The sequence below is a fragment of the Archocentrus centrarchus genome, chromosome 22, assembly GCF_007364275.1.
Source record: "Archocentrus centrarchus isolate MPI-CPG fArcCen1 chromosome 22, fArcCen1, whole genome shotgun sequence".
Classification (NCBI taxonomy): domain Eukaryota; kingdom Metazoa; phylum Chordata; class Actinopteri; order Cichliformes; family Cichlidae; genus Archocentrus; species Archocentrus centrarchus.
Genome location: NC_044367.1, coordinates 11,901,289 through 11,915,263, shown reverse-complemented (window position 1 = coordinate 11,915,263; position 13,975 = coordinate 11,901,289).

Below are 13,975 nucleotides of genomic sequence, written 5' to 3'. Positions count from 1 at the left end.
GAGTCCTTTTTTAAATAATCCACTAAAAAAAAAAGTCTTTCTATAAATAAATGTTTTTTTCTCCATAAGAGTGGATCCTCAGAATGGAAAGTAGTACTATAATTGTCTTCCATTATGAAACCTCACAAAGCTAGACCATTGGCTACTAAAATACCAAGGTTAATCTTGATTAAATGTCTTTCCAGGGCACAAAAAGCATGTTTTACATAAAACATCCTTCAAGGGGATTAAAGTATGATGTTGGGAAAAAAATATATAAAATATTGCTGATGGCAAGGCCAAGCATCCCATCTCTCAAATGAAAGGTATCAAAGAGATTAAAGAAAAACCATTACAAATCAACATACCACTAATATACCTGCATCTGCCCTATTACCCCCTCCTTTCTCCTCCTCCCCAATTCAAGTCACACCAGCAAGAAAAAAGCTGCAACTTTAATCTTTACTCAAAGTACATTTTTAAGATTTCACATGAATCATTATTAGTGCATATGCAGTACTTTACCAGTTTCTGCTTTTGTAACCAGCGTTCATTGTAAAAGACAAGTTTCAAAGTCTTTAAGAATCAGCTTACAGGCTAAGTGCTGTTTTAAAACACAGTGTTCTTGCTGCAGGTCTCTTATATAAAAACAGACTGTGAAGGTGAATATTAACTATAGGTTGAGTCTACTCTTACAGTTTACTTGAAGCTCTTCTGATCTTTAAATGTTAACCAGTTTTAGAGCAAACAAATCCAGTTAATTCAGCTGTATAAATGCTTCCACACAACCAGCTGTATTAAGGCTTCCATCTCTTCTTTCCTCTGCTGAGCAAGGAAATCCTCCTGCATGCTGAATGCCCCTCACTGGCGACTTTTGTTCTCTCACACTTACCCCACACACTCCAAATGTAATATCCTTCTGCAGAGAGAAAAAAATATTTCCTCTCACACCTGTTGATGAATTGTGTTTGTGTCTAAGGCTCAGGCGGAGCTGTAACACGTGTCTTTATGCAACTGCACGAGCCCCCAAAATAGTAGTTTCCTCACATGGGTGGTGGTGAATAGGGAAACCCTTTTCACACAAACAGCAAAGAGGCTTGAGGCCAAATTACAGTAATCGTCATTGACAAACAGAAAATAATTCCCAGTTTGGGCAGGAAAGTCATAAGATGCCTTAATGACCTCTGCAGAGGGGAAAAAGAGGCTGTTTGTGCTTTGTGGCTGAATGGTGCAGAATCTGGCTGCCCACCCATGAACCCATGCAGTCTCATTATACTAAGAATATAGAGGATAAGAAGTTGGCCGTTCCGTGTACAGTCTCATTTAATACCTGCAAAAAAAATAAAAAATTATATATATATATATATATATATATATATATATATATAATACATCTTTCAGCAGTGGTGCAGGGATAATATGAACCTGGAGAAATGGCTTTTACAAACAAATCATACACTGCACACTGCAGCTGTGTGTGTTCAAGTAAACTACTTAGATACCATGAAACATGAGTAATATCAACTTTTCTTCTGAGCAAAAGTCAAGGGAATCTGAGAAAGCTTCTTGTCTGATTAAAAAAATTATTTTTTTTAAACAGTATTCAACTTTGTCTTGGTATAATGATGATATAACACCTACAGATGACACGCTGAAGGAAAGGAAACAAAAGGCATGTTTTTTATTTCTAGGACATGAATATAAGTTTTAGAAATCCTCTTTTTATGATGCTGTTGTCAATTCCAAGAATACTGAAAAGAACACATGGTTACAGCTACAACTATGATGTGACCTTACTATTCAGAAAAAAAAAAAAATACTGACATACATGCAGTCATCTGATATAGAAAGCTGTATAGACTGAAACCATTATGGGTTATACAGCAAGTTCGTATTCAGAATTTGGCTTCGCTTTTGCTCTCTCACCATGAAGCTAAAGATCTCGCTAAAGAAACTTTATGTGATTTTTTGGTATGCAATAAACTGCAAAAAGAAAAAAACTCATGATGGTGTGGATTAAACTGGGCTTTTTTGAATTTGGGGATAGTCAAAAAAGCCTCTGAAACTGTGGTGGAATTAATGAGCATATAAATTAAACCAATAAAATAAAAAAAAAAAAAAAACTATTTAGATCATTGATGAGATATGCAGTAATAGTCTTTAAGGCTGACATTTAGTGTCATATATTATTTACTTACAATGAAAACATGCACGTTTGTTGCCAGGCTGCTCAGCTCCTGACCTTTTCCATTCTTGTGTCTGCCTAATTTAGTAAAAGAAAACTGCACTGTGTTACATAAAAATGTCCGCATCTATGTTATTTCAGAAGAGAGGCAGAGTGGGAGATGATTACCAAGAAACTGGAGATGCATAACCAGTTGCGTGTCGCTTATCTTAACTCTCTGTTGATGTAAAGCATAAAGTCACAGATGGTTTTCATACAACAGAACACACACACAACGGAGAGTGACCATTCAAGGTTTTATTCATGGACACAGATTCACACAGAACATTATGTGACTGTGATTTGTTCCTACCAGTTCTTCGGGCCTTGACTGTGGCCTGAGGATACAGTATAGTTCAATACAGTACAGCTTTATGTTTTGGATTTAAGTGCTGATTCACAGGCTGTGTTGGTTAAATAATCTGTGGTCATCCAGCAGGAACAAAAGTGCCTTTTACCTTCACTTGGGAAAGATTCAGTCTCTAAATCAGCAACTTAGTTCAGCACCACTGTTGGTTGAGGTCAGTTTAAAGATGGACCAAGAAAAACTGAGGAGCACAAACCCTGGGAAGCTTTTTAACAGCTGAACATTTTGGCTTCATAAAACTTACCTCTTACTTAAATCACCTTGCAATTTGCTTTTCTAGAACAAACCTGCAAAAATCTAAATATACAAATAAGTCAGCAGTTAAAAAAGAGTGTTTGCAGACCTTACTGAGCTGCTGCACTTGGCAGATTGAAAGGAAGCAGGGTCCCAACAGGAGGGCTGTCAGCTGAAACAATGGAAAATATTATACAGCTCCTTCAAGAAGGAAATCCAGCACTGAGTCAGAGATGTTGGTTGCTCCCAGTCAGCACAACATTTGGAGCAAGAAGAAACAAAACAGAACGGTTTTAAAAGGTACACATAGACAGAAGACATCATGGAGTGGGGACAGAAAACCCAAAGCAGTATGCCTTGAAAATAGAAAATGAACATTAAAATAATTAAAAATAAACGTGTTTGTGAAATATTTGGGCTGAATGAAATAGGAGTTGCATACAAAAGCCAAACAAAACCAGCACTAACAACCAATCAGCAGAACACTAGGTTACAGACGGCTAAAGAGAAGTAATCACGCACTATGGATGACTGGATGAAAGTAATGGTCAGAGATGAACCTGCATTGGTCAAGGAGATGACACTGGAACATGTGTTTGGTGCCATTCCAAAGACACATAAAGATGAAAGTCTCAAGAAATCAAGCAGATTTTCCTCCACTCATTTATGCTGTCAGGTTTCATGTCAGCTCAAGTTCCAGCAGAGGTGGCACTCCTCTACCTCTACAGTAAATGCACAGGTGGCCAATTACATTTAGGACACTTTTCTCATTCCACTGAGCAAAGAGCGTTAAGGGTTTTAATCAGGAAGGGAATATCAGCTCAATTTTAGGAGGAAATTGGAAAAACAACAACAAAAAAAAGGTTCATGACAAGCTCCCTGCTGCAAAGCTGATCCATCAGCAGCTATTTGAGAAAATGTAATGGAGAATAGTTTTTCAATAGTGAAGGTGTCCACCATAAACAACTGAATGGTTGCAAATTCAAGTTTTTTGCTTATGATTCCATATTTTTTTTCTCCAACACCAAATTAATGGACAAGTTTGACAAAGCTGGATGGAAACAACCAACATGCTGGATTTCATTCTTGAAGAAGCTGTGTATTACTTTCCATTGTTTCAGCTGACAGCTCTCTTGTTGGGGCATGATTTCTTCCAGTAAATCAGGTACAACAGCTCACTATGGCCTGTAAATACTCTTTTTTAGCTCACGACTACTCTGCAGATCTAAATTTGTGCAGGTTTGTTTTAGAGAAGCAAATTACAAGGTGATCCCATTGTTCTTCCTCTAATGGATCTAGAACAAAAGATTTTTGTGTGTCATAGCGGTGATTTTCTTTTTTGCTACAAAGTAAAAAAGTTGAGTGAGCATCTTCCAAGTGTGGTGGCTTCCAGGGGTTGTACAGCTCATTTAATTCCTCCCTATCACGAGCATGGCTTTAGAGCATTAAAACATACATTTAAAGCCCCTCTAAATGTCTAACATTCAACATGAAGGTGATTTCAAAATCATCTTCACTGAATACACTTGTTGGCATAGAAACAGTGATTTGTCAATGCTGGTCCAGTGGAAAAGCTGCAAGAATTAACCCCGCTGATTTGTAGACTTAACAGTGTACCGCTGTGACTCCATTCACTGGCCTGGTTCCTTTAAAAATGGGATTAAGTGTTTCTAGTGTATGATGTAAAAGGAAAAGCAAAATCCTGACTAAGCTGATCAGAAACAAAAAATTTTATGCCAAGGCAAAAGCACCAAAAATAAAAAAAATAAACCCTTTAGCAGCAAACTCAGAGTTTTACAGTTCAGTGATTAGAAGTGGGGAGAATACTTCAAGAGCCAGATACAGCTATGGTGGCAAATTAACATGCACTCATTATAGACATGAATGTCTTGGTAATTTGGGGCTTTAATAGTTTCTTTTAACTCTTCTTTTATGACTTTAAAAAACAAGATTTGGATGCACAAGTTTGAACTTATTTTGGATTTTCTCTAATCCACACATGCATACACACATGCAGATATATACATACACACCCACTAATATTTGGTTAAATGTACCTTAGCAAGTTGCACCTCAACCTGACACTTTTTGTAGCCATCAACAAGCTTCCGGTATAATTATTTGACCACTTTTATTGGCAGAATTTGTAGGATTCATTTAAATTAGTTGGTTTCCTGACACAGGCTCAGCTTTTAAGCATTGCTTAATGTTAGCCTGCTTTATCTCAGTTTTGATGTGTTTGGGATCATTGTCCAGTTGGAATACCCATTTGTCCAAGATTCAACCGGCTAGCTGCTGATCTGAGGTGAAGTTGAAGAATTTGGAGATAGTCCTTCATTATTCCATCAATTTTGTGCAGTGTACCAGTACCACTGGCAGCAAAACAACCCCAGAACACGATGCTACCACCACCATGCTCGGCAGTTGGTACAGTGTTTTTAGGTTTGAAAGCCCCACCTTTACTCCTACAAACATATCTCTTGTCATTGTGGCCAATCTTTGTCTCGTCTGACCATAAAACCTTTCTTCAGAAGGCATCTGGCTTGTCCATATGAGTTGCTACAAATTTCAGTCAAGCTTCAAGGTGTCGGTTTTGGAGCAGCAGCTTCTTTTTTGGTCGGCACCCTTTCAGTCCACGGTGATGTAAAAGTCACTTAGCCCTGGACAGTGATGTAGTTTCCAGGCCAAAGTAGGCTTGAGCCTTGGTGGTTCCTTGGTTGTTCCTTACCAATTTCTTCTCATCTGAGGATGCCAATTGGGGACTTTTTCCACATCTTGGCAAAGTAGTGGCACATCTGAATAACTTGTACTTGAATACAATTGTTTGAACTGATGATCTTGGAATCTGCAGTTGTTTAGAAATGACTCCAAGAGACCTTCCCAAAGTGTGTAAATCTATAATCCTCCTTCTTAGATCTTTACTGTGTTCCTTTGACTTTCCCATTATTCTGAGTATTGTTCAATCCAATGAGTGTCAATCAAATCCTTTTCATGCTAGCAAAGAAACTAACAGTTGCACAATTACGATCACTAATGAGAAGTTAACAGACCTTGGCATAAAATACATTGTAGAACCTTCAGTGCCACTTATTAAAAGATTTGAGTGCGTGTATGTTTATACTTGATTCTTGGTTTTTAAAGTCATTAAAGACGTATGTTGTATGTTGTCATTCCCCCCCTGGAAAAAGAACAGCTCAAAGAAACCATGTCTGACTACAACTGTACTTTAAAAAAGTGAGAGGTGATTCTGGAGCTATGCCAGAATAAAATATTGGCTTAGAGGGAAAAAAAAAGAAAAAGAATAAACAATTCAAATGAAATTCCCACCTGTGCACCTCTATAAACTGAAAGGACAGGATACCTTTATAGCATTACTCGCATTACTCAGCTTAGTCTTAGCTCTGGTTATGAGATGTTTTCTAGAAAAGACAAAATGAAGCCACTTCAAGTGTGTTTGCCTTATTCTAGCTGCCCCTGATGATGCTGTCTTTTATAATTTCATTAAAACCCGTGAACTGGATTTCACAGGTTCATACAGCTCAACTGCCTCTATCTGAGCCTTAGGCCTCTGAACATCCTCCTGTAATGTCTGCTTTGTAAAGTTCTTGTGGTGTCATAACAAAAGTCTCAATAATAGATTTGAATGAGTTTGTTTTGGGGTTTTTTCCATGATTTGAGGTCAGCAAGAGTAAAACAGTGAACACACACCCTTAACACTTCACTGCACCAGTTTCCTTTTTTAAAAAAAAAAAAAAAAAAAATTTTACTGAGCTGATTTGTTTATGTGTCTACCTGCCAGCTAAAATCCCTCCATAATAACTTTAAGCTATATGATAGAAGCATTAGATGAATTCCCATCCTTGCCTTACACTGTATTCAAATTTATACTTGTGAAACAGTTTGATGGTGGGAGTGAAATGACGAATGACTAGTTGCTAGTTATTTGCAAATGTAAACCACATCAAATAAATGATTTAGTGAGGCTAAATAATTACACTGATGGACAAACATGTGACATCTAGTGTTTGCTTCACGTCCTCTGATTAGCTCTTGTTTTAGCTGAAACCACGGAAGAGGAGGATGACTGGGTCCTGGGGGAGGGAGAAGAGCAGGATGAAGATGAGGTGAAGTTTATAGACACGGATGAAGTGAAGTGACGACATGCACGAGGTATGACTCAATCACCCACTGGCTGCATGCTACCAGAGGTCGGATAGCATGCAGAGGAGATGGGGGAAAAAAGCATGAAAAAGAGACTAAATCCTTGTGACATTATAGAATTTTTTTAAAAGCCATTAATAAGTTGAGGACCCACTGAGACAGCATAACAAGAACCACAGTCAGATTTCCATCTTACTGCAGCTCAATGACAGATGAGAGCATGCTGGAAATGAAAAAAAGGCCACTCAGGTACAAAAAGAACAAATATTTGCCATGAGACACGTTGATATATATTCACAGTAACAGCTGGGTCTCACACAAATGGAGAGCTGAAGAAAATTACTGGTATGGATTGACACAAGACAGCAAAGACAGATTACGACAAATTACTGCACCACCTCTGTGGATCCGTGCCATTCACACCTAAGAACACTTTATAATTGGTTATTTATCCTCGATCTCATGTTTACAGACCAGTTTGGAATTCTGAAAGGTTTTCTTGAGACATGAGTGACTGTGCTTTAAATACCATTTAGTAAGCATTTCAGTCTGAGGTGGTATCCACTTTGCTCCTCTACCTTGCCAGTTCCATAACTTTGTGGCATTTGCACCCAGTGAAGCAGTGCTTCAGGACTACATCACCATTCAGAAAGGAACACATAAAACATACAAGAGAAATATCAAGTCAAGACATACAAATGAGGATCCCAGATTTTCCAAAATGCACACTGTCGGTGCACACGTCACCATCTCCACGTCAAACCTCAAAGTAGCTTGAAGAGCAAGATCACTGGTGGGTTACTAGCTTGAGTGACATGCTCAGCCAAGAGTGACTGACAAGCCTGTGGGGGAGGCAGGCCAGTAGGGTCAGTGACTGTTGAACTCCAGTTGCATGCACATCATTTTAATTCATTTCAGATATAATGATTGATGTTTAGTTGTCACTGTTCAGTTGAGTAGGCGATGCTTTTGTCTTTTGGTTTTTAGTTTGTCACTATATTGCTTCTGTTTCTTTACTAAGTAAATATTAATTTTCACACTCATTTTGTATAAATCACTACATCTAAATGGCACCACAGGTCAGCAAAGCAATTGGGACAGATCTGAATGTAACACCCTCAAAGGTAGTATGACTTGTTAGGAGCTATTGATGTGTCTAAACAGCCCCCACTCATTTCATGTTCCCCGATACTCATGGTCAAATGTCATGAATTGTTGCACCTTCACTTGTCTGCCAATCAAATGCACCTTTCTCCAGTCAGAGTCTTCCCTGCCTGCAACCAGCCAACCACACCAAGGCAGGTGTCTATCTCACTCAACAGGAATGCATTGCAGTGCCTGAAATTTTCCTTCTGAAATCAGAAAAGAGCCCCAACTTTCCTAAATTTTTGTTGTTGTTGGCACTGAAACTGCTGCCTGTAGAGGACATTTTTGCTTGCCCAGTCTAAAATATTTGCTAGAAAAAAAAAATAGGCAAGTTGGATTACTTTGGGAGTTCCTAATCTACCAATCCTAAACCTTTGTTATATTAGGGTTGGTAGTGCTGTACATTCAGCGTGCTGTGTACTCGACAAGACTGTAGACATCTCGTCATTTGACCTGTAATACACCAGTGGGTGACATCACTGCTTTCCATGTCCATCTGCACATATAATCTACGCAACAGAAACATTCAACTGTTTTCACAGGCACAAGTTCTCCTGAAGACGAGTTGGGGGGATTTGCATTTAAAGAAACAAAATGTGTTTGGATCCAGTATTACTTACCAAAAAACACTGTCTGCATCCTTCAGGTTTAACAAAAGTGTTAAAAACATGCAGCTTTCCTCTTCACTACCTTTGCTGGTGTGCAGCTACTGCCAACTGCATTTTGGAGGCTGGGCATGTGTGCCCTTATGTAAGTGCATAAATTGATACAGCACATGAATCCAAAGAGAAAAATCACATTTACCCATATGAAAATCCACCTTCAAGTCATCATCATTTTTTGCCCAAAATCAGCAAAAATGTTGACAAATCAGGCACCTAAGCATCCTTTGCAAGGTATGAGATGTTTGAGTCACTTTGTTAATCCCTTGTAGCTGTGAAACAACTAGTCAGCCACTTGCCAGACAAGTTATTCTGAGACAGGTCTTTTTTTTTTTTTTTCCCCTCTCCTTCCACACAATGAAATATGAATAGAAGTGGTGGGGATAGTTGGCAGCTGTCAACAAATTCCACAGCTTCCCGCCACCATCGATCAATCAGTCCTATATCTGAACCACAACCATGCTAACCCGCTGGCTAGAACTGACATTAATCCTAAACCTTCCAGTCAGTGCGAAGGAATAACAGGATATAAGGTGGTGGGAGCGAATGCTGATACAGGCTCTAAAGAGGAAAGGTGCCAATGCTAATGAGTGTATCTGTGGCTCTTTAACGAGCCCGATTTGATGTCCTAATTTACAATGAGCTGTGTCTCAGGGGCGCAGGATAATGAGCAGGACCGGGATTCCCAAGGCAGAGGCTTGTGTAACCCATCTCATGCAGGGGACAGTCACTCCCACCGAGTGTGAGTGAGAGACAGACAGAAGCAGAGAGAGCAGGAAGGACATATTCCATGTCTGTAGGAGAGAGGAGGGTGTGAGAGAGGAGGGTGGGGAGGTGGGTGCATGTCATCCCTGCCTGATATGATTGTTTGTACACACCAATCATTGAATCGCTGCGTCCAAGTGAGAAAAGCTTGTGTTCTCCATGACAAACTGACCTCGGGCAACAAGAGCACTCTCAGAAAGAGGAAATGGAGAAGGAAAGCATGGGGGAGAAGAAACCGCTTTAGAGAACAAATATATAAAATATTGTGATTAAAAACAAAAGCCTGTTCACTGCAAAATTCATCCTTTCCCCTGCTTAAATCACAAAATTTTATAGCTGCCCTGGGAAGAAAAAAATAAATAAAAAATCTGGTTCCTAGTGCACTCTGAAGCGAATTAACAAATGTGGAGCTCAGTGACCTCGGTGCAGAGACCATGCACACAGAGTATGCAGTGTGCCCTACCACCCCCACCTCTTACTGCTGCGTCTGCATGGCTGCATTAGTCAAGCTCTGATGGGTTTTTCCGCCATGAGAAGCAGAGCATGACATGCGCTCAACAATGGCAGGCAGATGACGAGCCAGCTCCATTTGATGATGGCCTCTGCCGCAGCGGCCTCTTTTTTGATGTGGAGGAATACAAGGGCAGCGTGATTCATTATGGGTGCACAGGTGGCCCGAGATCTAATGAGTCACATTTTGTGCAGTTCAAACGGCTCTCAGAGAGGGATGCACATGCTTAAAAACAAGCGTGTTTCAGAGTTCTCGCTGCCACTTTCACTGCAGAGGGATCAGCTGCTTTTCCTCACGTGAAGATGACAGATAGGAGCACCACAATAAGTTACTACATCCCGACTCATAACCTGCATCCTGCTAATTTCTATTTGCACTCTTAAATCTCCAAGCATTAAATGCTGTTTATTAAACAAGTAAAGCTATCAGCAACAACCACTGAATAATCAGAGACTGGCTGTTTTTAATCAATTTTCAGAGAACTAAATAAGTGTTTCTGCTGGTCTCTCTAATCAGTCTAGGCTATTAACACTGCCCCCCTCTGGCTATTTGGCAGTCTTATTAGGATACCGTTTTGCACAGATCACTTAGTAAGTACAGTACAATGATATCTATGGCATCAGAAAAGTCTAAAAATCATGTGTGTTTCTAATAATCATTTAGACAAAATATAGTTTTTCCTTCTCTGCATATTATTTAACAAACACGTCCTAAAAACAGCTTGTTTTAGCATGTTAGTCAATTCATCACAGGAACCACAACAATCCAAATTGTGCCTGATCTATTAACTGCTTGCCACTGAGCACCATTTGAACATTTGACCTTCTAACACAGCTCCTGACATTATGTTGACATTTAAAGTAATCCCTCCTGCGGTTCTTAATCCCAGTTGTCGTGGACTGCCCTGGCCATTCTCTGAGATCAAGCCCCTTGCAGTACACGCTGCTCTCACCACACACCAACCAACAGAAAAGGTGGGGAGAAAAACAACTCTGACACCACCAGTGTGCAACACCCTTCTACTTTGGAGAGATCAAACCATGCAGCAATGAAAGAGCTTGTTAATAATCAAACACAAACTGAGGCATTAAGTTTGAATGTACAACTTGAGGATGCGCCACTATTGCGCTTCGGCAGAGCTAAGGATTAGATTTTCCTAAAAAATAAAAATAAAAAATACTGGCCAATGTGCAGAGGATCCAGATTAATACATACAGCTGTTCTGAAGGCATCTCACATGTGGATAAGAAGAAAAAAAAGATGCACTCATCTGATTTTCATTTATTAAGCGTGTTGTTCCTGATTTTCCTGTAACCCTTCACTTTCACAGCTGAGACACTGTTTAATAAACATTTGAGTTACATAACCTAACTGCAGAGAAAGTGTCATTCGGACAATAGGCCCCAACAGATAAAAAGTGATTAAATGAGAGGTACAAGATGACAACCCATTTATTTAGTAATACATTCTGCAAACTAGAAATTTTATTCAAACTTCAGAGGCTAAAAAATGAAAGAAAGGAGGCAGGGAAAAAGGGGGGAGAAAATCTGAGGAGCAGGGAGAAAAATGCATCTATTCACAAGCAAGGAATGCAATTTGTTCAATCGACAACACAAATAGTACAATTTAGTTCAGGGAGCAAAGCTTTTTTTTTTTTTTTTTTTTTTAAACACTTTTTTTCTGCCATTCCTTTGGAGCTAGAACATAATACAAAATATACAGTTATTGAACTTTGTAAAATCACTCACAGAGGCCTCTGAGAAGCATTTGAATCAACACTGACAATACTTAACTACAGCACTCTAAAGCTATTCTCGAATGTAATCATAAATAGAGCAGACATTAATGTATGTATGCACATTTTGAATGCTTGCGAGGTTACCATGTTAAAAACACTTGCATTTGTTGAAAGAATGACATCATCTGCAGTCGAAATTAAATAAGCTTTCATGACAGATTTGATACGGTAACATGGAAAGAAGAAAAATAAAACAAACCAGCAAAAGGTTGAAAAAGTCATAACTGGTGACAACCTGGCAAAGTCATTTTGCTGATAGCTTAAGTACCTTAAAATGGACAGATTTAAATCTCTAAGAGTGTAATGTTAGCAGCATTACTCCTCCTCGTAGTGTTTTGTTGGACAAGTAACTTTAGGGGGCAATGTGAGTTTGGGTAAGGCAAATCGGTGAGCTTATTTATGAGCTGAAAAAGGTCAAAGCGAGGCTCAGCTTGTCCCGTAAGGGGACGAATAAACCCCCACCACTAAGGGTCACACAGTAAACGCCACAACTGAGGTACATAAATATGCACAAGAGGGCGCAAGCTTTTAAAATCTCTTCAGCTTCTGCCAGGTAATCCTCTATACAAGAATATATAGGATGCATTCCAGGCAACCAAAGGTAACTCTGTAAATAGCTTTATAATATTTTTTTTTTCCATACAATAATTTTTCTGAACAAAAGGAAAAAAGAAAGCTGATTATATAGACGATCAGTGCATATGACTTGTCATGTATAGTCACACTTATTTTCTCACACATCTCACATGTTTAAAACCCTGAACTCAATACAATTATAGATTTGAACTAAGTGAGCATCACACAAGTGCACAAGAAGCTGAAATTACATGGGTGAGTGTTTGAGGGCATTGGCTGGGGTTGAGGGGCAGCTTACAGGACAAGGCCAATAGTGTTCCTACTAACTAAAACAGGTTGTCTTTTCCAGTAGTTTCTTCAATCATTATTTGTTAACATCAGCACAATTCAGGCAAACACTGTACATGAGTATAACAATATCCCATTCAAACAGACCAGTATTAAAGTAATGGGCTCTGGGGGGGGTGGGGTGGCTCTAATTAAAACTAACTGCTGAACAAAAAAAAACAAACACTTCCTACTGAGGTCACGAGGTATTTAAGTTAATGACGAAAAAAGAAAAAAAAAAAAGAATATAAGCTTGGAACAATTTTTGTTCAGTTGTTGGGGAAATAACAGGGGTGCAATGGAAATCTGAAATAATTTAAACATGCACATGTGGACAAATCATAGTCAAGCCACTCTTAGCATCTGACAACATTTCAGCTACAACAATTCTGAATATTCAAAGGTGCATCTCTACTGTAGAAAGTGGGTAATCAACAAGCATCATTTAAGGGCCACAACATTGTCTTTAAATTCATTATGAGAAAACACCGGGGCATGAGTTTGTCAACGCTCTCAACATACCCAAAAAAAAAAAAAAGTTTGTTCCTCGTTAGACTTGAAGAGAAAAATGACCAAAGTTAGAAATACCTACCAGGATTGCAACAAGCTGCTGAGTGCTGACAAATATTAGGTAAGAGACACTTAGTGCACTTAACAAACACAAGCTATGCAGAGCAAAATAAATAGCTTACAGATTAAATATGAACTGCTCCATTTAATTAAATAAAATAATTTCATATTGATTTTCAAATCCACTGAATAGATTGATGTTTTAAATTGAGTATAGCAGGTTTACAAGTATTAAGGTAAGGCAACTCTAATTTTAAAACCAAAAAGATACAAATGAAACATTTTTACTCTGCTGTTTGATTTTTGTTGCAATCTGATTTTAATCTGGGAAGGAACATTCAGTGAAACCACATCTTCATGCAAACACACAAAGAGATTTTCCGACTTGAGTTAGCTGCCACTTCAGCAAATCTTTTGATTGTTGTCATACTTTTGTAGGATTACTGGTTAAAGGTACACTATGGAGTCTCTCAGTTAAGTTACATTCAACATGTCTTAGCAAATTCATTTTGCTTTAAGGCCTATCAAATTTTTTCAGAACATCACATTTTCCTAGGCTCCATTCCCTAAATCATCTTCTGGTTTCGCAGTATTTTAATGGTTCTTTGGCACTCTAAAGGGCCCTTCACATATGTGACAGTGACGCCGCTGCACT